Source organism: Cervus elaphus, chromosome 27 (assembly GCF_910594005.1).
Source record: "Cervus elaphus chromosome 27, mCerEla1.1, whole genome shotgun sequence".
Taxonomy (NCBI): domain Eukaryota; kingdom Metazoa; phylum Chordata; class Mammalia; order Artiodactyla; family Cervidae; genus Cervus; species Cervus elaphus.
The window spans coordinates 3,079,820-3,104,786 of NC_057841.1; positions in this window are offsets into that span (position 1 = coordinate 3,079,820).

Genomic DNA, 24,967 nt, shown 5'->3' on the forward strand with positions numbered 1-24,967 from the left:
GGCATCACGGTGTCCATTCCACTTGAGGCTGCAAACTCAGGGTCCCTCTCACATACCTAGAGCTGAGAGAAGCCTCCTCTTGAGGTGCTTGTGGTAAGGTGGTATTCCTCTGGAGTCGATGCCAGGGACTAACCCCTCATCTCGAGTTGATTTTTGGTCCACGGAGCTCTTTCGTGTTGCTACAGTGACCTCAGGATCCCTCTAGCCTTGAAACAGTGTTCTTGGGGTTTCTCTGGAGTGCCATGAAGGAAATCAAGGCTCCTTTCATGTGTGATGTGCAACACGGAATTGCTCTGCACGCAGTGCAGGGGAATCAGGCCTCATTTTGCTTCGGGGGGGAAGTCTCATGGTTTTTCTCGAGTTGCGGCGGGAACCTGGGGTATATTCTCGAGTTACGACGGGGATGGCTCTTCCACACAAGTGTTTGTTCAGCGACGTCAGGACTTCTGCCTAGTTGCGATGGACAACTCGGGATTCTCCTCGAGGCTTGGCAGGGCAATTTGGATGCCTCTCCAGCTGAGGCGGGAGACCAAGGGTCCCTTTCCACGTGCCACAGGAATCCTGGGACTCCTATCAAGATTCACGAAGAGTTAGGCATCGTCTCCTTTGGAGGCACTGATCTCTGCGTACCTCTGCAGTTATCAAAGGATGTGAGGCGTCCGGTCGCGATGACGTGGGGACCTAGGTCTTTCTCTGTCGTCTCCACAGGGGATTCAGACATCCTTTCATCTTGGGAGATGCAAGACGAGCCTGCATTCAAGTCACTGCAGGGATATCCGGCCTTATTTCGAGTCAGGGCATCGCGGTGTCCATTCGACTTGAGGCTGCACACTCAGGGTCCCTCTCACATACCTAGAGCTGAGAGAAGCCTCCTCTTTAGGTGCTTGTAGTAAAGTGGTATTCCTCTGGAGTCGAAGCCAGGGACTAACCTCTCATCTCGAGTTGATTTTTGGTCCACGGAGCTCTTTCGTGTTGCTACAGTGACCTCAGGATCCCTCTAGTCTTGAAACAGTGTTCTTGGGGTTTCTCTGGAGTGCCATCAAGGAAATCAAGGCTCCTTTCATGTGTGATGTGCAACACGGAATTGCTCTGCACGCAGTGCAGGGGAATCGGGCCTCATCTCGCTGCGAGGGGGAAGTCTCATGGTTTTTCTCGACTTGCGGCAGGAACCTGGGGTATAATCTCGAGTTACGACGGGGATGGCCCTTCCACACACGTGTTTGTTCAGCGATGTCAGGACTCCTGCCTAGTTGGGAGGGACAACTCGGGATTCTCCTCGAGGCTTGGCAGGACAATTGGGACGCCTCTCCAGCTGAGGCGGGAGACCAAGGGTCCCTATCCACGTGCTACAGGTATCCTGGGACTCCTATCAAGTTTCACGAGGAGTCAGGCATCGTCTCCTTTGGAGGCACTGATCTCTGCGTACCTCTGGAGTTTTCAAAGGATGTGAGGCCTCCGGTCGCGATGAGGTGGGAAAATAGGTCTTTCTCTGTGGTCTCCACAGGGGATTCAGACATCCTTTCGTCTTGGGAGATGCAAGACGAGCCTGCATTCAAGTCACTGCAGGGATATCCGGCCTTATTTCGAGTCAGGGCATCGCGGTGTCCATTCCACTTGAGGCCGCAGACTCAGGGTCCCTCTCACATACCTAGAGCTGAGAGAAGCCTCCTCTTGAGGTGCTTGTGGTAAGGTGGTATTCCTCTGGAGTCGAAGCCAGGGACTAACCTCTCATCTCGAGTTGATTTTTGATCCACGGACCTCTTTCGTGTTGGTACAGTGACCTCAGGATCCCTCTAGCCTTGAAACAGTGTTCTTGGGGTTTCTCTGGAGTGCCATGAAGGAAATCAAGGCTCCTTTCATGTGTGATGTTCAACACGGAATTGCTCTGCACGCAGTGCAGGGTAATCGGGCCTCATCTCGCGGCGAGGGGAAGTCTCATGGTTTTTCTCGAGTTGCGGCGGGAACCTGGGGTGTATTCTCGAGTTACGACGGGGATGGCCCTTCCACACACGTGTTTGTTCAGCGACGTCAGGACTCCTGCCTAGTTGCAAGGGACAACTCGGGATTCTCCTCGAGGCTTGGCAGGGCAATTGGGACGCCTCTCCGGCTGAGGCGGGAGACCAAGTGTCCCTTTCCAGGTGCCACAGGAATCCTGGGACTCCTATCAAGTTTCACGAGGAGTCAGGCATCGTCTCCTTTGGAGGCACTGTTCTTCGCGTACCTCTGGAGTTTTCAAAGGATGTGAGGCCTCCGGTCACGATGAGGTGGGGAAGTAGGTCTTTCTCTGTGGTCTCCACAGGGGAATCAGACATCCTTTCCTCTTGGGAGATGCAAGACGAGCCTGCATTCAAGTCACTGCAGGGATATCCGGCCTTATTTCGAGTCAGGGCATCGCGGTGTCCATTCCACTTGAGGCCGCAAACTCAGCACATAGCTAGAGCAGAGAGAAGCCTCCTCTTGAGGTGCTTGTGGTAAGGTGGTATTCCTCTGGAGTCGAAGTTAGGGACTAACCTCTCATATCGAGTTGATCTTTGGTCCACGGAGCTCTTTCGTGTTGCTACAGTGACCTCAGGATCCCTCTAGCCTTGAAACAGTGTTCTTGGGGTTTCTCTGGAGTGCCATCAAGGAAATCAAGGCTCCTTTCATGTGTGATGTGCAACACGGAATTGCTCTGCACGCAGTGCAGGGTAATCGGCCCTCATCTCGCGGCGAGGGGAAGTCTCATGGTTTTTCTCGAGTTGCGGCTGGAACCTGGGGTGTATTCTCGAGTTACGACGGGGATGGCCCTTCCACCCACGTGTTTGTTCAGCGACGTCAGGACTCCTGCCTAGTTGCAAGGGACAACTCGGGATTCTCCTCGAGGCTTGGCAGGGCAATTGGGACGCCTCTCCGGCTGAGGCGGGAGACCAAGTGTCCCTTTCCACGTGCCACAGGAATCCTGGGACTCCTATCAAGTTTCACGAGGAGTCAGGCATTGTCTCCTTTGGAGGCACTGTTCTTCGCGTACCTCTGGAGTTTTCAAAGGATGTGAGGCCTCCGGTCGCGATGAGGTGGGGAACTAGGTCTTTCTCTGTGGTCTCCACAGGGGATTCAGACATCCTTTCGTCTTGGGAGATGCAAGACGAGCCTGCATTCAAGTCACTGCAGGGATATCCGGCCTTATTTCGCGTCAGGGCATCGCGGTGTCCATTCCACTTGAGGCTGCAAACTCAGGGTCCCTCTCACATACCTAGAGCTGAGAGAAGCCTCCTCTTGAGGTGCTTGTGGTAAGGTGGTATTCCTCTGGAGTCGATGCCAGGGACTAACCCCTCATCTCGAGTTGATTTTTGGTCCACGGAGCTCTTTCGTGTTGCTACAGTGACCTCAGGATTCCTCTAGCCTTGAAACAGTGTTCTTGGGGTTTCTCTGGAGTGCCATCAAGGAAATCAAGGCTCCTTTCATGTGTGAAGTGCAAGACGGAATTGCTCTGCACGCAGTGCAGGGGAATCAGGCCTCATTTTGCTTCCAGGGGGAAGTCTCATGGTTTTTCTCGAGTTGCGGCGGGAACCTGGGGTATATTCTCGAGTTACGACGGGGATGGCCCTTCCACCCACCTGTTTGTTCAGCGACGTCAGGACTCCTGCCTAGTTGCGAGGGACAACTCGGGATTCTCCTCGAGGCTTGGCAGGGCAATTGGGACGCCTCTCCAGCTGAGGCGGGAGACCAAGGGTCCCTTTCCACGTGCCACAGGTATCCTGGGACTCCTATCAAGTTTCACGAGCAGTCAGGCATCGTCTCCTTTGGAGGCACTGATCTCCGCGTACCTCTGGAGTTTTCAAAGAATGTGAGGCCTCCGGTCGCGATGAGGTTGGAAAATAGGTCTTTCTCTGTGGTCTCCACAGGGGATTCAGACATCCTTTCGTCTTGGGAGATGCAAGACGAACCTGCATTCAAGTCACTGCAGGGATATCCGGCCTGATTTCGAGTCAGGGCATCACGGTGTCCATTCCACTTGGGCCGTAAACTCAGGGTCCCTCTCACATACCTAGAGCTGAGAGAAGCCTCCTCTTGGGGTGCTTGTGGTAAGGTGGTATTCCTCTGGAGTCGAAGCCAGGGACTAACCTCTCATCTCGAGTTGATTTGTGGTCCACGGAGCTCTTTCGTGTTGCTACAGTGACCTCAGGATCCCTCTAGCCTTGAAACAGTGTTCTTGGGGTTTCTCTGGAGTGCCATCCTGGAAATCAAGGCTCCTTTCATGTGTGATGTGCAACACGGAATTGCTCTGCACGCAGTGCAGGGGAATCGGGCCTGATCTCGCGGCGAGGGGGAAGTCTCATGGTTTTTCTTGAGTTGCGGCGGGAACCTGGGGTATATTCTCGAGTTACCACGGGGATGGCCCTTCCACACACTTGTTTGTTCAGCGACGTCAGGACTCCTGCCTAGTTGCGAGGGACAACTCGGGATTCTCCTCGAGGCTTGGCAGGGCAATTGGGATGCCTCTCCAGCTGAGGCATGAGACCAAGGGTCCCTTTCCACGTACCACAGGAATCCTGGGACTCCTATCAAGTTTCATGAGGAGTCAGGCATCGTCTCCTTTGGAGGCGCGGATCTCTGCGTACCTCTGCAGTTATCAAAGGATGTGAGGCCTCCGGTTGGGATGAGGTGGGGAACTAGGTCTTTCTCTGTGGTCTCCACAGGGGATTCAGTCATCCTTTCATCTTGGGAGATGCAATCCGAACCTGCATTAAAGTCACTGCAGGGATATCCGGCCTTATTTCGAGTCAGGGCATCGCGGTGTCCATTCCACTTGAGGCCGCTAACTCAGATTCCCTCTCACATACATAGAGCTGAGAGAAGCCTCCTATTGAGGTGCTTGTGGTAAGGTGGTATTCATGTGGAATCGAAGCTAGGGACTAACCTCTCATCTCGAGTTGATTTTTGGTCCACGGAGCTCTTTCGCGTTACTACAGTGACCTCAGGATCCCTCTCGCCTTGAAACAGTGTTCTTGGGGTTTCTCTGGAGTGCCATCAAGGAAATCAAGGCTCCTTTCATGTGTGATGTGCAACACGGAATTGCTCTGCACGCAGTGCATCGGAATCGGGCCTGATCTCGCGGGGAGGTGGAAGTCTCATGGTTTTTCTCGAGTTGCGGCGGGAACCTGGGGTATATTCTCGAGTTACGACGGGGATGGCCCTTCCACCCACGTGTTTGTTCAGCGACGTCAGGACTCCTGCCTAGTAGCGAGGGACAACTCGGGATTCTCCTCGAGGCTTGGCAGGGCAATTGGGACACCTCTCCAGCTGAGGCGGGAGACCAAGGGTCCCTTTCCACGTGCCACAGGAATCCTGGGACTCCTATCAAGTTTCACGAGGTGTCAGGCATCGTCTCCTTTGGAGGCACTGATCTCCGCGTACCTCTGAAGTTTACAAAGGATGTGAGGCCTCCGGTCGCGATGAGGTGGGGAACTAGGTCTTTCTCTGTGGTCTCCACAGGGGATTCAGACATCCTTTCGTCTTGGGAGATGCAAGACGAGCCTGCATTCAAGTCACTGCAGGGATATCCGGCCTTATTTCAAGTCAGGGCATCGCGGTGTCCATTCCACTTGAGGCCGCAAACTCAGGGTCCCTCTCACATACCTAGAGCTGAAAGAAGCCTCCTCTTGAGGTGCTTGTGGTAAGGTGGTATTCCTCTGAAGTCGAAGCCAGGAACTAACCTCTCATCTCGAGTTGATTTTTGGTGCATGGAACTCTTTCGTGTTGCTACAGTGACCTCAGTTTTCCTCTAGCATTGAAACAGTGTTCTTGGTGTTTCTCTGGAGTGCCATCAAGGAAATCAAGGCTCCTTTCATGTGTGATGTGCAACACGGAATTGCTCTGCACGCAGTGCAGGGTTTCGGGCCTCATTTTGCGGCGAGGGGGAAGTCTCATGGTTTTTCTCGAGTTGCGGTGGGAACCTGGGGTATATTCTCGAGTTACAACGGGGATGGCCCTTCCACCCACGTGTTTGTTCAGCGACGTCAGGACTCCTGCCTAGTTGCGAGGGACAACTCGGGATTCTCCTCGAGGCTTGGCAGGGCAATTGGGATGCCTCTCCATCTGAGGCGGGAGACCAAGGGTTCCTTTCCACGTGCCACAGGAATCCTGGGACTCCTATCAAGTTTCACGAGGAGTCAGGCATCGTCTCCTTTGGAGGCACTGATCTCCGCATACATCTGTAGTTTTCAAAGGATGTGAGGCCTCCGGTCGCGATGAGGTGGGGAACTACGTCTTTCTCTGTGGTCTCCACAGGTCATTCAGACATCCTTTCGTCTTGGGAGATGCAGGACGAGCCTGCATTCATGTCACTGCAGGGATATCTGGCCTTATTTCGAGTCAGGGCATCGCGGTGTTCTTTCCACTTGAGGCCGCAAAATCAGGGTCCCTCTCACATATCTAGAGCTGAGAGAAGCCTCCTCTTGAGGTGCTTGTTGTAAGGTAGTATTCCTCTGAAGTCGAAGCCAGGGACTAACCTCTCATCTCGAGTTGATTTTTGGTCCACGGAGCTCTTTCTTGTTGCTACAGTGACCTCAGGATTCCTCTAGCCTTGAAACAGTGTTCTTGGGGTTTCTCTGGAGTGCCATCAAGGAAATCAAGGCTCCTTTCATGTGTTATGTGCAACACGGAATTGCTCTGCCCACAGTGCAGGGGAATCGGGCCTCATCTCGCGGCGAGGGGGATGTCTCATGGTTTTTCTCGAGTTGCGGCGGGAACCTGGGGTATATTCTCGAGTTACCACGGGGATGGCCCTTCCACCCACGTGTTTGTTCAGCGACGTCAGGACTCCTGCCTAGTTGCGAGGGTCAACTCGGGATTCTCCTCGAGGCTTGGCAGGGCAATTGGGACGCCTCTCCAGCTGAGGCGGGAGACCAAGTGTCCCTTTCCACGTGCCCCAGGAATCCTGGGACTCCTATCAAGTTTCACGAGGAGTCAGGCATCGTCTCCTTTGGAGGCACTGATCTCCGCGTACCTCTGGAGTTTTCAAAGGATGTGAGGCCTCCGGTCGCGATGAGGTGGGGAACTAGGTCTTTCTCTGTGGTCTCCACAGGGGATTCAGACATTCTTTCATCTTGGGAGATGCAAGACGAGCCTGCATTCAAGTCACGGCAGGGATATCCGGCCTTATTTCGCGTCAGGGCATCGCAGTGTCCATTCCAGTTGAGGCCGCAAACTCAGGGTCCCTCTCACATAGCTAGAGCTGAGAGAAGCCTCCTCTTGAGGTGCTTGTGGTAAGGTAGTATTCCTCTGAAGTCGAAGCCAGGGACTAACCTCTCATCCCGTGTTGATTTTTGGTCCATGGAGCTCTTTCGTGTTGCTACAGTGACCTCAGGATCCCTCTAGCCTTCAAACACTGTTCTTGGGGTTACTCTGGAGTGCCATCATGGAAATCAAGGCTCCTTTCATGTGTGATGTGCAACACGGAATTGCTCTGCACGCAGTGCAGGGGAATCGGGCCTGATCTCGCGGCGAGGGGGAAGTCTCATGGTTTTTCTTGAGTTGCGGCGGGAACCTGGGGTATATTCTCGAGTTACCACGGGGATGGCCCTTCCACACACTTGTTTGTTCAGCAACGTCAGGACTCCTGCCTAGTTGCGAGGGACAACTCGGGATTCTCCTCGAGGCTTGGCAGGGCAATTGGGATGCCTCTCCAGCTGAGGCATGAGACCAAGGGTCCCTTTCCACGTGCCACAGGAATCCTGGGACTCCTATCAAGTTTCATGAGGAGTCAGGCATCGTTTCCTTTGGAGGCGCGGATCTCTGCGTACCTCTGCAGTTATCAAACGATGTGAGGCCTCCGGTTGGGATGAGGTGGGGAACTAGGTCTTTCTCTGTGGTCTCCACAGGGGATTCAGACATCCTTTCATCTTGGGAGATGCAATCCGAGCCTGCATTCAAGTCACTGCAGGGATATCCGGCCTTATTTCGAGTCAGGGCATCGCGGTGTCCATTCCACTTGAGGCCGCTAACTCAGATTCCCTCTCACATACTTACAGCTGAGAGAAGCCTCCTATTGAGGTGCTTGTGGTAAGGTGGTATTCCTGTGGAGTCGAAGCTAGGGACTAACCTCTCATCTCGAGTTGATTTTTGGTCCACGGAGCTCTTTCGTGTTACTACAGTGACCTCAGGATCCCTCTCGCCTTGAAACAGTGTTCTTGGGGTTTCTCTGGAGTGCCATCAAGGAAATCAAGGCTCCTTTCATGTGTGATGTGCAACACGGAATTGCTCTGCACGCAGTGCATCGGAATCGGGCCTGATCTCGCGGGGAGGTGGAAGTCTCATGGTTTTTCTCGAGTTGCGGCGGGAACCTGGGGTATATTCTCGAGTTACCACGGGGATGGCCCTTCCACACACGTGTTTGTTCAGCGACGTCAAAACTTCTGCCTAGTTGCGAGGGACAACTCGGGATTCTCCTCGAGGCTTGGCAGGGCAATTGGGACGCCTCTCCAGCTGAGGCGGGAGACCAAGGGTCCCTTTCCACGTGCCACAGGAATCCTGGGACTCCTATCAAGTTTCACGAGGAGTCAGGCATCGTCTCCTTTGGAGGCGCGGATCTCTGCGTACCTCTGGAGTTTTCAAAGGATGTGAGGCCTCCGGTCGCGATGAGGTGGGGAACTAGGTTTTTCTCTGTAGTCTCCACAGGGGATTCAGACATCCTTTCGTCTTGGGAGATGCAAGATGAGCCTGCATTCAAGTCACTGCAGGGTATCCGGCCTTATTTCGAGTCAGGGAATCGCGGTTTCCATTCCACTTGAGGCCGCAAACTCAGGGTCCCTCTCACATACCTAGAGCTGAGAGAAGCCTCCTCTTGAGGTGCTTGTGGTAAGGTGGTATTCCTCTGGAGTCGAAGCCAGGGACTAACCTCTCATCTCGAGTAGATTTTTGGTCCACGGAGCTCTTTTGTGTTGCTACAGTGACCTCAGGATCCCTCTAGCCTTGAAACAGTGTTCTTGGGGTTTCTCTGGAGTGCCATGAAGGAAATAAATGCTCCTTTCATGTGTGATGTGCAAGACGGAATTGCTCTGCACGCAGTGCAGGGGAATCGGGCCTGATCTCGCGGCGAAGGGGAAGTCTCATGGTTTTTCTCGAGTTGCGGCGGGAACCTGGGGTATATTCTCGAGTTGCGACGGTGATGGCCCTTCCAACCACGTGTTTGTTCAGCGACGTCAGGACTCCTGCCTAGTTGCGAGGGACAACTCGGGATTCTCCTCGAGGCTTGGCAGGGCAATTGGGACGCCTCTCCGGCTGAGGCGGGAGACCAAGTGTCCATTTCCACGTGCCACAGGAATCCTGGGACTCCTATCAAGTTTCACGAGGAGTCAGGCATCGTCTCCTTTGGAGGCACTGATCTCCGCGTACCTCTGGAGTTTTCAGAGGATGTGAGGCCTCCGGTCGCGATGAGGTGGGAAACTACGTCTTTCTCTGTGGTCTCCACAGGGGATTCAGACATCCTTTCGTCTTGGGAGATGCAAGACGAGCCTGCATTCAAGTCACTGCAGGGATATCCGGCCTTATTTCGAGTCAGAGCATCGCGGTGTCCATTCCACTTGAGGCCGCAAACTCAGGGTCCCTCTCACATACCTAGAGCTGAGAGAAGCCTCCTCTTGAGGTGCTTGTGGAAAGGTGGTATTCCTCTGGAGTCGAAGCCAGGGACTAACCTCTCATCTTGAGTTGATTTTTGGTCCACGGAGCTCTTTCGTGTTGCTACAGTGACCTCAGGATCCCTCTAGCCTGGAAACAGTGGTCTTGGGGTTTCTCTGGAGTGCCATCAAAGAAATCAAGGCTCCTTTCATGTGTGATGTGCAACACGGAAATGCTCTGCCCGCAGTGCAGGGGAATTGGGCCTGATCTCGCGGTGAGGGGAAGTCTCATGGTTTTTCTCGAGTTGCGGCGGGAACCTGGGGTATATTCTCGAGTTACGACGGGGATGGCCCTTCCACCCACGTGTTTGTTCAGCGACGTCAGGACTCCTGCCTAGTTGCGAGGGACAACTCGGGATTCTCCTCGAGGCTTGGCAGGGCAATTGGGACGCCTCTCCAGCTGAGGCGGGAGACCAAGGGTCCCTTTCCACGTGCCACAGGAATCCTGGGACTCCTATCAAGTTTCACGAGGGGTCAGGCATCGTCTCCTTTGGAGGCACTGATCTCCGCGTACCTCTGAAGTTTACAAAGGATGTGAGGCCTCCGGTCGCGATGAGGTGGGGAACTAGATCTTTCTCTGTGGTCTCCACAGGGGATTCAGACATCCTTTCGTCTTGGGAGATGCAAGACGAGCCTGCATTCAAGTCACTGCAGGGATATCCGGCCTAACTTCGAGTCAGGGCATCGCGGTGTCCATTCCACTTGAGGCCGCAAACTCAGGGTACCTCTCACATACCTAGAGCTGAAAGAAGCCTCCTCTTGAGGTGCTTGTGGTAAGGTGGTATTCCTCTGGAGTCGAAGTCAGGAACTAACCTCTCATCTCGAGTTGATTTTTGGTGCATGGAACTCTTTCGTGTTGCTACAGTGACCTCAGTTTTCCTCTAGCATTGAAACAGTGTTCTTGGTGTTTCTCTGGAGTGCCATCAAGGAAATCAAGGCTCCGTTCATGTGTGATGTGCAACAAGAATTGCTCTGCACGCAGTGCAGGGTTTCGGGCGTCATTTTGCGGCGAGGGGTAAGTCTCATGGTTTTTCTCGAGTTGCGGTGGGAACCTGGGGTATATTCTCGAGTTACAACGGGGATGGCCCTTCCACCCACGTGTTTGTTCAGCGACGTCAGGACTCCTGCCTAGTTGTGAGGGACAATTCGGGATTCTCCTCGAGGCTTGGCAGGGCAATTGGGACGCCTCTCCAGCTGAGGCGGGAGACCAAGGGTCCCTTTCCACGTGCCACAGGAATCCTGGGACTCCTATCAAGTTTCACGAGGGGTCAGGCATCGTCTCCTTTGGAGGCACTGATCTCCGCGTACCTCTGGAGTTTTCAAAGGATGTGAGGCCTCCGGTCGCGATGAGGTGGGGAACTAGGTCTTTCTCTGTGGTCTCCACAGGTCATTCAGACATCCTTTCGTCTTGGGAGATGCAGGACGAGCCTGCATTCATGTCACTGCAGGGATATCTGGCCTTATTTCGAGTCAGGGCATCGCGGTGTTCTTTCCACTTGAGGCCGCAAAATCAGGGTCCCTCTCACATATCTAGAGCTGAGAGAATCCTCCCCTTGAGGTGCTTGTGGTAAGGTGGTATTCCTCTGGAGTCGAAGCCAGGGACTAACCTCTCATCTCGAGTTGATTTTTGGTCCACGGAGCTCTTTCTTGTTGGTACAGTGACCTCAGGATTCCTCTAGCCTTGAAACAGTGTTCTTGGGGTTTCTCTGGAGTGCCATCAAGGAAATCAAGGCTCCTTTCATGTGTTATGTGCAACACGGAATTGCTCTGCCCACAGTGCAGGGGAATCGGGCCTCATCTCGCGGCGAGGGGGAAGTCTCATGGTTTTTCTCGAGTTGCGGCGGGAACCTGGGGTATATTCTCGAGTTACCACGGGGATGGCCCTTCCACCCACGTGTTTGTTCAGCGACGTAAGGACTCCTGCCTAGTTGCGAGGGTCAACTCGGGATTCTCCTCGAGGCTTGGCAGGGCAATTGGGACGCCTCTCCAGCTGAGGCGGGAGACCAAGTGTCCCTTTCCACGTGCCCCAGGAATCCTGGGACTCCTATCAAGTTTCACGAGGAGTCAGGCATCGTCTCCTTTGGAGGCACTGATCTCCGCGTACCTCTGGAGTTTTCAAAGGATGTGAGGCCTCCGGTCGCGATGAGGTGGGGAACTAGGTCTTTCTCTGTGGTCTCCACAGGGGATTCAGACATTCTTTCATCTTGGGAGATGCAAGACGAGCCTGCATTCAAGTCACGGCAGGGATATCCGGCCTTATTTCGCGTCAGGGCATCGCAGTGTCCATTCCAGTTGAGGCCGCAAACTCAGGGTCCGTCTCACATAGCTAGAGCTGAGAGAAGCCTACTCTTGAGGTGCTTGTGGTAAGGTAGTATTCCTCTGGAGTCGAAGCCAGGGACTAACCTCTCATCCCGTGTTGATTTTTGGTCCATGGAGCTCTTTCGTGTTGCTACAGTGACCTCAGGATCCCTCTAGCCTTCAAACACTGTTCTTGGGGTTTCTCTGGAGTGCCATCAAGGAAATCAAGGCTCCTTTCATGTTTGATGTGCAACACGGAATTACTCTGCATGCAGTGCAGGGGAATCGGGCCTCATCTCGCGGCAAGGGGGAAGTCTTATGGTTTTTCTCGAGTTGCGGCGGGAACCTGGGGTATATTCTCGAGTTAAAACGGGGATGGCCCTTCCACCCACGTGTTTGTTCACCGACGTCAGGACTCCTGCCTAGTTGCGAGGGACAACTCGGGATTCTCCTCGAGGCTTGTTAGGGCAATTGGGACGCCTCTCCAGCTGAGGGGGGAGACCAAGTGTCCCTTTCCATGTGCCACAGGAATCCTGGGACACCTATCAAGTTTCACGAGGGGTCAGGCATCGTCCCCTTTGGAGGCACTGATCTCCGCATACCTCTGGAGTTTTCAAAGGATGTGAGGCCTCCGGTCGCGATGAGGTGGGGAACTAGGTCTGTCTCTGTGGTCTCCACAGGGGATTCAGACATCCTTTCGTCTTGGGAGATGCAAGACGAGCCTGCATTCAAGTCACTGCAGGGATATCCGCCCTTATTTCGAGTCAGGGCATCGCGGTGTCCATTCCACTTGAGGCCGCAAACTCAGGGTCCCTCTCAAATACGTAGAGCTGATGGAAGCCTCCTCTTGAGGTGCTTGTGGTAAGGTGGTATTCCTCTGGAGTCGAAGCCAGGGACTAACCTCTCATCTCGAGTTGATTTTTGGGCCACGGAGCTCTTTCGTGTTGCTACAGTGACCTCAGGATTCCTCTAGCCTTGCAACAGTGTTCTTGGGGTTTCTCTGGAGTGCCATCAAGGAAATCAAGGCTCCTTTCATGTGTGAGGTGCAACACGGAATTGCTCTGCACGCAGTGCAGGAGAATCGAACCTCATCTCGCGGCGAGGGGGAAGTCTCGTGGTTTTTCTCGAGTTGCGGCGGGAACCTGGGGTATATTCTCGAGTTGTGACGGGGATGGCCCTTCCAGCCACGTGTTTGTTCAGCGACATCAGGACTCCTGCCTAGTTGCGAGGGACAGCTCGGGATTCTCCTCGAGGCTTGGCAGGGCAATTGGGACGCCTCTCCAGCTGAGGCGGGAGACCAAGTGTCCCTTTCCATGTGCCACAGAAATTCTGGGACTCCTATCAAGTTTCACGAGGAGTCAGGCATCGTCTCCTTTGGAGGCACTGATCTCCGCGAACCTCTGCAGTTTTCAAAGGATGTGAGGCCTCCGGTCGCGATGAGGTGGGGAACTAGATCTTTCTCTGAGGTCTCCACAGGGGATTCAGACATCCTTTCATCTTGGGAGATGCAAGACGAGCCTTCATTCAAGTCACTGCAGGGATATCCGGCCTTATTTCGAGTCAGGGCATCGCGGTGTCCATTCCACTTGAGGTCGCAAACTCAGGGTCCCTCTCACATACCTAGAGCTGAGAGAAGCCTCCTCTTGAGGTGCTTGTGGTAAGGTGGTATTTCTCTGGAGTCGAAGCCAGGGACTAAGCTCTCATCTCCAGTTGATTTTTGGTCCACGGAGCTCTTTCGTGTTGCTACAGTGACCTCAGGATCCCTCTAGCCTTGAAACAGTGTTCTTGGGGTTTCTCTGGAGTGCCATCAAGAAAATCAAGGCTCCTTTCATGTTTGATGTGCAACACGGAAATGCTCTGCACGCAGTGCAGGGGAATCGGGCCTGATCTCGCGGCGAGGGGAAGTCTCATGGTTTTTCTCGAGTTGCGGCGGGGACTTGGGGTATATTCTCGAGTTACGACGGGGATGGCCCTTCCACCTACGTGTTTGTTCAGCGACGTCAGGACTCCTGCCTAGTTGCGAGGGACAACTCGGGATTCTCCTCGAGGTTTGGCAGGGCAATTGGGACGCCTCTCCAGCTGAGGCGGGAGACCAAGGGTCCCTTTCCACGTGCCACAGGAATCCTGGGACTCCTATCAAGTTTCACGAGGGGTCAGGCATCGTCTCCTTTGGAGGCACTGATCTCCGCGTACCTCTGAAGTTTACAAAGGATGTGAGGCCTCCGGTCGCGATGAGGTGGGGAACTACGTCTTTCTCTGTGGTCTCCACAGGGGATTCAGACATCCTTTCTTCTTGGGAGATGCAAGACGAGCCTGCATTCAAGTCACTTCAGAGATATCTAGCCTTATTTCGAGTCAGGGCATCGCGGTGTCCATTCCACTTGAGGCCGCAAACTCAGGGTCCCTCTCACATACCTAGAGCTGAGAGAAGCCTCCTCTTGAGGTGCTTGTGGTAAGGTGGTATTCCTCTGGAGTCGAAGCCAGGGACTAACCTCTCATCTCGAGTTGATTTTTGGTCCATGGAGCTCTTTAGTGTTGCCACAGTGACCTCAGGATCCCTCTAGCCTTGAAACAGTGTTCTTGGGGTTTCTCTGGAGTGCCATCAAGGAAATCAAGGCTCCTTTCATGTGTGATGTGCAACACGGAATTGCTCTGCACGCAGTGCAGGGGAATCGGGCCTCATCTCGCGGTGAGGGGGAAGTCTCATGGCTTTATTCGAGTTGCGGCGGGAACCTGGGGTATATTCTCGAGTTACGACGGGGATGGCCCTTCCACCCACGTGTTTGTTCAGCGACGTCAGGACTCCTGCCTAGCTGCGAGGGACAACTCGGGATTCTCCTCGAGGCTTGGCAGGGCAATTGGGACGCCTCTCCAGCTGAGGCGGGAGACCAAGGGTCCCTTTCCACGTGCCACAGGAATCCTGGGACTCCTATCAAGTTTCACGAGGAGTCAGGCATCGTCTCCTTTGGAGGCACTGATCTCCGCGTACCTCTGGAGTTTTCAAAGGATGTGAGGCTTCCGGTCGCGATGAGGTGGGAAACTATGTCTTTCTCTGTGGTCTCCACAGGGGATTCAGACATCCTTTCATCTTGGGAGATGCAAGACGAGCCTGCATTCAAGTCACTGCAGGGATATCCGGCCTTATTTCGAGTCAGGGCATCGCGGTGTCCATTCCACTTGAGGCCGCAAACTCAGGGTCCCTCTCAAATACATAGAGCTGATGGAAGCCTCCTCTTGAGGTGCTTGTGGAAAGGTGATATTCCTCTGGAGTCGAAGCCAGGGACTAACCTCTCATCTCGAGTTGATTTTTGGTCCACGGAGCTCTTTCGTGTTGCTACAGTGACCTCAGGATCCCTCTAGCCTGGAAAGAGTGTTCTTGGGGTTTCTCTGGAGTGCCATCAAACAAATCAAGGCTCCTTTCATGTGTGATGTGCAACACGGAAATGCTCTGCACGCAGTGCAAGGGAATCGGGCCTCATCTCGCGGCGAGGGGAAGTCTCATGGTTTTTCTCGTGTTGCGGCGGGGACCTGGGTTATATTCTCGAGTTACAACGGGGATGGCCCTTCCACCCACATGTTTGTTCACCGACGTCAGGACTCCTGCCTAGTTGCGAGGGACAACTCGGGATTCTCCTCGAGGCTTGTCAGGGCAATTGGGACGCCTCTCCAGCTGAGGGGGGAGACCAAGTGTCCCTTTCCACGTGCCACAGGAATCCTGGGCCTCCTATCAAGTTTCATGAGGTGTCAGGCATCGTCTCCTTTGGAGGCAATGATCTCCGCATACCTCTGGAGTTTTCAAAGGATGTGAGGCCTCCGGTCGCGATGAGGTGGGGAACTAGGTCTTTCTCTGTGGTCTCCACAGGGGATTCAGACATCCTTTCGTCTTGGGAGATGCAAGACGAGCCTGCATTCAAGTCACTGCAGGGATATCCGGCCTTATTTCGAGTCAGGGCATCGCGGTGTCCATTCCACTTGAGGCCGCAAACTCAGGGTCCCTCTCACATACCTAGAACTGAGAGAAGCCTCCTCTTGAGGTGCTTGTGGAAAGGTGGTATTCTTCTGGAGTTGAAGCCAGGGACTAACCTCTCATCTCGAGTTGATTTTTGGTCCACGGAGCTCTTTCGTGTTGCTACAGTAACCTCAGGATCCCTCTAAACTGGAAACAGTGTTCTTGGGGTTTCTCTGGAGTGCCATCAAAGAAATCAAGGCTCCTTTCATGTGTGATGTGCAACACGGAAATGCTCTGCACGCAGTGCAGGGGAATCGGGCCTGATCTCGCGGCGAGGGGAAGTCTCATGGTTTTTCTCGTGTTGCGGCGGGGACCTGGGGTATATTCTCGAGTTACGATGGGGATGGCCCTTCCACCCACGTGTTTGTTCAGCGACGTCAGGACTCCTGCCTAGTTGCGAGGGACAACTCGGGATTCTCCTCGAGGTTTGGCAGGGCAATTGGGACGCCTCTCCAGCTGAGGCGGGAGCCCAAGGGTCCCTTTCCACGTGCCACAGGAATCCTGGGACTCCTATCAAGTTTCACGAGGGGTCAGGCATCGTCTCCTTTGGAGGCACTGATCTCCGTGTACATCTGGAGTTTTCAAAGGATGTGAGGCCTCCGGTCGCGATGAGGTGGGGAACTAGGTCTTTCTCTGCGGTCTCCACAGGGGATTCAGACATCCTTTCGTCTTGGGAGTTGCAGGACGAGCCTGCATTCATGTCACTGCAGGGATATCTGGCCTTATTTCGAGTCAGGGCATCGCGGTGTTCTTTCCACTTGAGGCCGCAAAATCAGGGTCCCTCTCACATATCTAGAGCTGAGAGAAGCCTCCTCTTGAGGTGCTTGTGGTAAGGTGGTATTCCTCTGGAGTCGAAGCCAGGGACTAACCTCTCATCTCGAGTTGATTTTTGGTCCACGGACCTCTTTCATGTTGCTACAGTAACCTCAGGATCCCTCTAGCCTTGAAACAGTGTTCTTGGGGTTTCTCTGCAGTGCCATCAAGGAAATCAAGGCTCCTTTCATGTTTGATGTGCAACACGGAATTGCTCTGCATGCAGTGCAGGAGAATCGAGCCTCATCTCGCGGCGAGGGGGAAGTCTCATGGTTTTTCTCGAGTTGCGGCGGGACCCTGGGGTATATTCTCGAGTTATGACGGGGATGGTCTTTCCAGCCACGTGTTTGTTCAGCGACGTCAGGACTCCTGCCTAGCTGCGAGGGACAACTCGGGATTCTCCTTGAGGCTTGGCAGGGCAATTGGGACGCCTCTCCAGCTGAGGCGGGAGACCAAGGGTCCCTTTCCACGTGCCACAGGAATCCTGGGACTCCTATCAATTTTCACGAGGAGTCAGGCATCGTCTCCTTTGGAGGAACTGATCTCCGCGTACCTCTGGAGTTTTCAAAGGATGTGAGGCCTCCGGTCGCGATGAGGTGGGGAACTAGGTCTTTCTCTGAGTTCTCCACAGGGGATTCAGACATCCTTTCTTCTTGGGAGATGCAAGACGAGCCTGTATTCAAGTCACTGCAGGGATATCTGGCCTTATTTCGAGTCAGGGCATCGCGGTGTCCATTCCACTTGAGGCCTCAAACTCAGCACATAGATAGAGCTGAGAGAAGCCTCCTCTTGAGGTGCTTGTGGTTAGGTGGTATTCCTCTGGAGTCGAAGCCAGGGACTAACCTCTCATCTCGAGTTGATTTTTGGTCCACGGAGCTCTTTCGTGTTGCTACAGTGACCTCCGGATCCCTATCGCCTTGAAACAGTGTTCTTGGGGTTTCTCTGGAGTGCCATCAAGGAAATCAAGGCTCCTTTCATGTGTGATGTGCAACACGGAATTGCTCTCCATGCAGGGCAGGATTATCAGGCCTCATCTCGCGGCGAGGGGGAAGTCTCATGGTTTTTCTCGAGTTGCGGAGGGAACCTGGGGTACATTCTCGAGTTACGACGGGGATGGCCCTTCCACACACGTGTTTGTTCAGCGAAGGCAGGACTCCTGCCTAGTTGCGAGGGACAACTCGGGATTCTCCTCGAGGCTTGGCAGGGCAATTGGGACGCCTCTCCAGCTGAGACGGGAGACCAAGGGTCCCTTTCCACGTGCCACAGGAATCCTGGGACTCCTATCAAGTTTCACGAGGAGTCAGGCATCGTCTCCTTTGGAGGCACTGATCTCCGCGTACCTCTGGAGTTTTCAAAGGATGTGAGGCCTCCGGTTGCGATGAGGTGGGGAACTAGGTCTTATTCTGTGGCCTCCACAGGGGATTCAGACATCCGTTCTTCGTGGGAGATGCAAGACGAGCCTGCATTCAAGTCACTGCAGGGATTTCCGGCCTTATTTCGCGTCATAGCATCGCAGTGTCCATTCCACTTGAGTCCGCAAAATCAGGGTCCCTCTCACATACCTAGAGCTGAGAGAAGCCTCCTCTTGAGGTGCTTGTGGTAAGGTGGTATTCCTCTGGAGTCGAAGCCAGGGACTAACCTCTCATCTCGAGTTGATTTTTGGTCCACGGACCTCTTTCATGTTGCTACAGTAACCTCAGGATCCCTCTCGCCTTGAAACAGTGTTCTTGGGGTTTCTCTGCAGTGCCATCAAGGAAATCAAGGCTCCTTTCATGTTTGATGTGCAACACGGAATTGCTCTGCATGCAGTGCAGGAGAATCGAGCCTCATCTCGCCGTGAGGGGGAAGTCTCATGGTTTTCCTCGAGTTGCGGCGGGACCCTGGGGTATATTCTCGAGTTATGACGGGGATGGCCCTTCCAGCCACGTGTTTGTTCAGCGACGTCAGGACTCCTGCCTAGTTGCGAGGGCCAACTCGGGATTCTCCTCGAGGCTTGGCAGGGCAATTGGGACGCCTCTCCATCTGAGGTGGTAGACCAAGGGTCCCTTTCCATGTGCCACAGGAATCCTGGGACTCCTATCAAGTTTCACGAGGAGTCAGGCATCGTCTCCTTTGGAGGCACTGATCTCCGCGTACCTCTGGAGTTTTCAAAGGATGTGAGGCCTCCAGTCGCGATGAGGTGGGGAAGTAGGTCTTTCTCTGTGGTCTGCACAGGGGATTCAGATATCCTTTCATCTTGAGAGATGCAAGACGAGCCTGCACTCAAGTCACTGCAGGGATATCCGGCCTTATTTCGCGTCAGGGCATCGCAGTGTCCATTCCACTTGAGGCCGCAAAATCATGGTCCCTCTCACATACCTAGAGCTGAGAGAAGCCTCCACTTGAGGTGCTTGTGGTAAGGTGGTATTCCTCTGAAGTCGAAGCCAGGGACTAACCTCTCATCTCGAGTGGATTCTTGGTCCACGGAGCTCTTTCGTGTTGCTACAGTGACCTCAGGATCCCTCTAGCCTTGAAACAGTGTTCTTGGGGTTTCTCTGGAGTGCCATCAAGGAAATCAAGGCTCCTTTCATGTGTGATGTGCAATACGGAATTGCTCTGCATGCAGTGTAGGGGAATCGGGCCTCATCTCGCGGCGAGGGGGAAGTCTCATGGTTTTTCTCGAGTTGCGGCGGGAACATGGGGTATATTCTCAAGTTATGACGGGGATGGCCCTTCCACCCACGTGTTTGTTCAGCCACGTCAGGACTCCTGCCTAGTTGCGAGGGACAACTCGGGATTCTCCTCGAGGCTTGGCAGGGCAATTGGGACGCCTCTCCATCTGAGGTGGTAGACCAAGGGTCCCTTTCCACGTGCCACAGGAATCCTGGGACTCCTATCAAGTTTCACGAGGAGTCAGGCATCGTCTCCTTTGGAGGCACTGATCTCCGCGTACCTCTGGAGTTTTCAAAGGATGTGAGGCCTCCGGTCACGATGAGGTCGTGAACTAGGTCTTTCTCTGTGGTCTCCACAGGGGATTCAGACATCCTTTCGTCTTGGGAGATGCAAGACGAGCCTGCATTCAAGTCACTGCAGGGATATCCGGCCTTATTTCACGTCAGGGCATCGCGGTGTCCATTCCACTTGAGGCCGCAAACTCAGGGTCCCTCTCTTATACCTAGAGCTGAGAGAAGCCTCCTCTTGAGGTGCTTGTGGTAAGGTGGTATTCCTCTGGAGTTGAAGCCAGGGACTAAACTCTCATCTCGAGTTGATTTTTGGTCCACGGAGCTCTTTCGTGTTGCTACAGTGACCTCAGGATCCCGCTAGCCTTGAAACAGTGTTCTTGGGGTTTCTCTGGAGTGCCATCAAGGAAATCAAGGCTCCTTTCATGTGTGATGTGCAACACGGAATTGCTCTGCACGCAGTGCAGGGGAATCGGGCCTCATCTCGCGGCGAGGGGGAAGTCTCATGGTTTTTCTCGAGTTGCGGTGGGAACCTGGGCTATATTCTCGAGTTACGACGGGGAAGGCCATTCCATCCAAGTGTTCGTTCAGCGACGTCAGGACTCCAGCCTAGTTGCGAGGGACAACTCGGGATTCTCCTCGAGGCTTGGCCGGGCAATTGGGACGCCTCTCCAGCTGAGGCGGGAGACCAAGTGTCCCTTTCCACGTGCCACAGGAATCCTGGGACTCCTATCAAGTTTGACGAGGAGTCAGGCATCGTCTCCTTTGGAGGCACTGATCTCAGCATACCTCTGGAGTTTTCAAAGGATGTGAGGCCTCCGGTCACGATGAGGTGGGGTACTAGGTCTTTCTCTGTGGTCTCCACAGGGAATTCAGACATCCTTTCGTCTTGGGAGATGCAAGACGAGCCTGCATTCAAGTCACTGCAGGGATATCCGGCCTTATTTCGCGTCAGGGCATCACAGTATCCATTCCACTTGAGGCCGCAAACTCAGGGTCCCTCTCACATACCTAGAGCTGAGAGAAGCCTCCTCTTGAGGTGCTTGTGGTAAGGTGGTATTCCTCTGGAATTGAAGCCAGGGACTAACCTCTCATCTCGAGTTGATTTTTGGTCCACGGAGCTCTTTCGTGTGGCTACAGTGACCTCAGAATCCCTCTAGCCTTGAAACAGTGTTCATGGTGTTTCTCTGCAGTGCCATCAAGGAAAGCAAGGCTCCTTTCATGTGTGATGTGCAACACGGAATTGCTCTGCACGCAGTGCAGGGGAATCGGGCCTCATCTCTCGACGAGGGGGAAGTCTCATGGTTTTTCTTGAGTTGCGGCGGGAACCTGGGGTATATTCTCGAGTTACGACGGGGATGGCCCTTCCACACACGTGTTTGTTCAGCGACGGCAGGACTCCTGCCTAGTTGCGAGGGACAACTCGGGATTCTCCTCGAGGCTTGGCAGGGCAATTGGGACGACTCTTCCGCTGAGGCGGGAGACCAAGTGTCCCTTTCCACGTGCCACAGGAATCCTGGGACTCCTATCAAGTTTCACGAGGAGTCAGGCATCGTCTCCTTTGGACGCACTGATCTCCGCGTACATCTGGAGTTTTCAAAGGATGTGAGGCCTCCGGTCGCGATGAGGTGGGGAACTAGGTCTTTCTCTGTGGTCTCCACAGGGGATTCAGACATCCTTTCATCTTGGGATATGCAAGACGAGCCTGCATTCAAGTCACTGCAGCGATATCCGGCCTTATTTCGAGTCAGGGCATCGCGGTGTCCATTCCACTTGAGGCCGCAAACTCAGGGTCCCTCTCACATACCTAGAGCTGAGAGAAGCCTCCTCTTGAGGTGCTTGTGGTAAGGTGGTATTCCTCTGGAGTCGAAGCCAGGGACTAACCTCTCATCTCGAGTTGATTTTTGTTCAATGGAGCTCTTTCGTGTTGCTACAGTAACCTCAGGATCCCTCTAGCCTTGAAACAGTGTTCTTGGGGTTTCTCTGGAGTGCCATCAAGGAAACCAACCCTCCTTTCATGTGTGATGTACAACACGGAATTGCTCTGCACGCAGTGCTGGGGAATCGAGCCTCATCTCGCAGCGAGGGGGAAGTCTCATGATTTTTCTCGAGTTGCGGCGGGAACCTGGGGTATATTCTCGAGTTACGACGGGGATGGCCCTTCCACACACGTGTTTGTTCAGCGACGGCAGGACTCCTGCCAAGTTGCGAGGGACAAATCGAGATTCTCCTCAAGGCTTGGCAGGGCAATTGGGATGCCTCTCCAGCTGAGGCGGGAGACCAAGGGTCCCTTACACGTGCCACAGGAATCCTGGGACTCCTATCAAGTTTCACGAGGAGTCAGCCATCGTCTCCTTGGAGGCACTGATCTCCGCATACCTCTGGAGTTTTCAAATGATGTGAGGCCTCCGGTCGCGATGAGGTGGGGAACTAGGTCTTTCTCTGTGGTCTCCACAGGGGATACAGACATCCTTTCGTCTTGGGAGATGCAAGACGAGCCTGCATTCAAGTCACTGCAGGGATATCCGGCTTTATTTCGCGTCAGGGCATCGCAGTGTCCATTGCACTTGAGGCTGCAAACTCAGGGTCCCTCTCACATACCTAGAGCTGAGAGAAGGCTCCTCTTGAGGTGCTTGTGGTAAGGTGGTATTCCTCTGGAGTCGAAGCCAGGAACTAACCTCTCATCTCGAGTTGATTCTTGGTCCACGGAGCTCTTTCGTGTTGCTACAGTGACCTCAGGATCCCTCTAGCCTTGAAACAGTGTTCTTGGGGTTTGTCTGGAGTGCCATCAAGGAAGTCAAGGTTCCTTTCATGTTTGATGTGCAACACGGAATTGCTCTGCACACAGTGCAGGGGAATTGGGCCTCATCTCGCGGCGAGGGGGAAGTCTCATGGTTTTTCTCGAGTTGCGGCGGGAACCTGGGGTGTATTCTCGAGTTACGAAGGGGGTGGCCCTTCCACACACGTGTTTGTTCAGCGACGTCAGGACTCCTGCCTAGTTGCGAGGGACAACTCGGGATTCTCCTCGAGGCTTGGCAGAGCAATTGGGACGCCTCTCCAGCTGAGGCGGGAGACCAAGGGTCCCAATCCACGTGCCACAGGAATCCTGGGACTCCTATCAAGTTTCACGAGGAGTCAGGCATCGTCTCCTTTGGAGGCACTGATCTCCGCGTACCTCTGGAGTTTTCAAAGGATGTGAGGCCTCCGGTCGCGATGAGGTGGGTAACTAGATCTTTCTCTGAGGTCTCCACAGGGGATTCAGACATCCTTTCGTCTTGGGAGATGCAAGACGAGCCTGCATTAAAGTCACTGCAGGGATATCCGGCCTTATTTCGAGTCAGGGCATCGCGGTGTCCATTCCACTTGAGGCCGCTAACTCAGATTCCCTCTCACATAATTAGAGCTGAGAGAAGCCTCCTATTGAGGTGCTTGTGGTAAGGTGGTATTCCTGTGGAATCGAAGCTAGGGACTAGCCTCTCATCTCGAGTTGATTTTTGGTCCACGGAGCTCTTTCGTGTTACTACAGTGACCTCAGGATCCCTCTCGCCTTGAAACAGTGTTCTTGGGGTTTCTCTGGAGTGCCATCAAGGAAATCAAGGCTCCTTTCATGTGTGATGTGCAACACGGAATTGCTCTGCACGCAGTGCATCGGAATCGGGCCTGATCTCGCGGGGAGGTGGAAGTCTCATGGTTTTTCTCGAGTTGCGGCGGGAACCTGGGGTATATTCTCGAGTTACGACGGGGATGGCCCTTCCACACACGTGTTTGTTCATCGACGTCAAAACTTCTGCCTAGTTGCGAGGGACAACTCAGGATTCTCCTCGAGGCTTGGCAGGGCAATTGGGACGCCTCTCCAGCTGAGGCAGGAGACCAAGGGTCCCTTTCCACGTGCCACAGGAATCCTGGGACTCCTATCAAGTTTCACGAGGAGTCAGGCATCGTCTCCTTTGGAGGCGCGGATCTCTGCGTACCTCTGGAGTTTTCAAAGGATGTGAGGCCTCCGGTCGCGATGAGGTGGGGAACTAGGTCTTTCTCTGTGGTCTCCACAGGGGATTCAGACATCCTTTCGTCTTGGGAGATGCAAGACGAGCCTGCATTCAAGTCACTGCAGGGATATCCGGCCTTATTTCGAGTCAGGGCATCGCGGTGTCCATTCCACTTGAGGCCGCTAACTCAGGTTCCCTATCACATACCTAGAGCTGAGAGAAGCCTCCTCTTGAGGTGCTTGTGGAAAGGTGGTATTCCTCTGGAGTTGAAGCCAGAGACTAACCTCTCATCTTGAGTTCATTTTTGGTCCACGGAGCTCTTTTGTGTTGCTACAGTGACCTCAGGATCCCTCTAGCCTGGAAACAGTGTTCTTGGGGTTTCTCTGGAGTGCCATCAAAGAAATCAAGGCTCCTTTCAAGTGTGATGTGCAACACGGAAATGCTCTGCACGCAGTGCAGGGGAATTGGGCCTGATCTCGCGGCGAGGGGAAGTCTCATGGTTTTTCTCGTGTTGCGGCGGGGACCTGGGGTATATTCTCGAGTTACGACGGGGATGGCCCTTCCACCCACGTGTTTGTTCAGCGACGTCAGGACTCCTGCCTAGTTGCGAGGGACAACTCGGGATTCTCCTCGAGGCTTGGCAGGGCAATTGGGACGCCTCTCCAGCTGAGGCGGGAGACCAAGGGTCCCTTTCCACGTGCCACAGGAATCCTGGGACTCCTATCAAGTTTCACGAGGGGTCAGGCATCGTCTCCTTTGGAGGCACTGATCTCCGCGTACCTCTGGAGTTTTCAAAGGATGTGAGGCCTCCGGTCGCGATGAGGTGGGGAACTAGGTCTTTCTCTGTGGTCTCCACAGGTCATTCAGACATCCTTTCGTTGGGAGATGCAGGACGAGCCTGCATTCATGTCACTGCAGGGATATCTGGCCTTATTTCGAGTCAGGGCATCGCGGTGTTCTTTCCACTTGAGGCCGCAAAATCAGGGTCCCTCTCACATATCTAGAGCTGAGAGAATCCTCCCCTTGAGGTGCTTGTGGTAAGGTGGTATTCCTCTGGAGTCGAAGCCAGGGACTAACCTCTCATCTCGAGTTGATTTTTGGTCCACGGAGCTCTTTCTTGTTGGTACAGTGACCTCAGGATTCCTCTAGCCTTGAAACAGTGTTCTTGGGGTTTCTCTGGAGTGCCATCAAGGAAATCAAGGCTCCTTTCATGTGTTATGTGCAACACGGAATTGCTCTGCCCACAGTGCAGGGGAATCGGGCCTCATC